We start from the raw sequence: 1,032 nt of genomic DNA on the forward strand, positions 1-1,032 counted from the left end.
GACAATGTGCACAGAATCACGTGTTCTATATACCTAGGTATATGGGTATGCCTCTCTGGTGCCCGTAATAGGTTTGTCTGAGGGAGCACCAGTGGTGTCATGGTTGCATATATGGGTCCTTTGCCGCAGACTAGACTCGAGTTTATCCTCGACTGGTGCACAAAAACATGCATGTTTTGTAGCATTGTACGGTGGGCCGCTGGCTTCTCAGCATTGCCTTGATTATTGGATGTGCTCTATCCACCTAGTTTGTTGTTCCATATGCCTGAAGCACATGTGTGTTGGTAGCAGGTCCAGGTGCATGTCCGAGGTAATGTGTGCTTTGCCACATGCCAATAACACCCAGGCAGGAAGGGATGAATGCTCTGGCATATTGAACTGTAAAGTGCTCTGTCCTGCACCATAATAGACGCAAAGACATAAGTACACAGCAGGGAGATGGGTGAATGAGTGAAGATTGCCAACCTGTATTAGGGCATGGTTAGCACCCATAAATATTGAGAATAAGATCCTTGCCCCAACAACCGCCCAGCCATGCCTAAATACCTGTGTGCCCAGCAAAACATGCCCATGGCCCCATGCATGCCTAGGTGATGTACACGTGATTGTGGGATGGGCTGTGCCCACTCACTCCTCACATGCCTGGCAGCCAGAATGAGGTGTTGGGTGTTTTTCATGTGCTATGGCAGTGGTCGTGTGGCTTAATAGATAATTATAAGGCATCGTCCTCCAGTTTTATGTCCAGGATGGAGATTGTGGGTTTCAGTCCCTAACTTCCCCCATGTTTTGGTGAACCCTCATCCATTGCATCCACGCCAGCTTCTGCAAAGTCAGTGGCTTTGCGGGATTGGGCGGCCACCATCAGAATCCAATAGAATCTGCCAGATCAACCACAAGCATCAAGTCTACTCCTTACCGGCTCCACAGATCACTCACTATAACCAGATGCAGCTGCTGTGGGTGGGAGGCCCGAAGCTGGTGGTCTACTGGCCATGGGGAGCATGCCTGTGAGGAGGGAGTCACAGCAGTGTG

This window comes from Volvox carteri, assembly GCF_000143455.1.
Source record: "Volvox carteri f. nagariensis unplaced genomic scaffold VOLCAscaffold_131, whole genome shotgun sequence".
NCBI classification, from domain to species: domain Eukaryota; kingdom Viridiplantae; phylum Chlorophyta; class Chlorophyceae; order Chlamydomonadales; family Volvocaceae; genus Volvox; species Volvox carteri.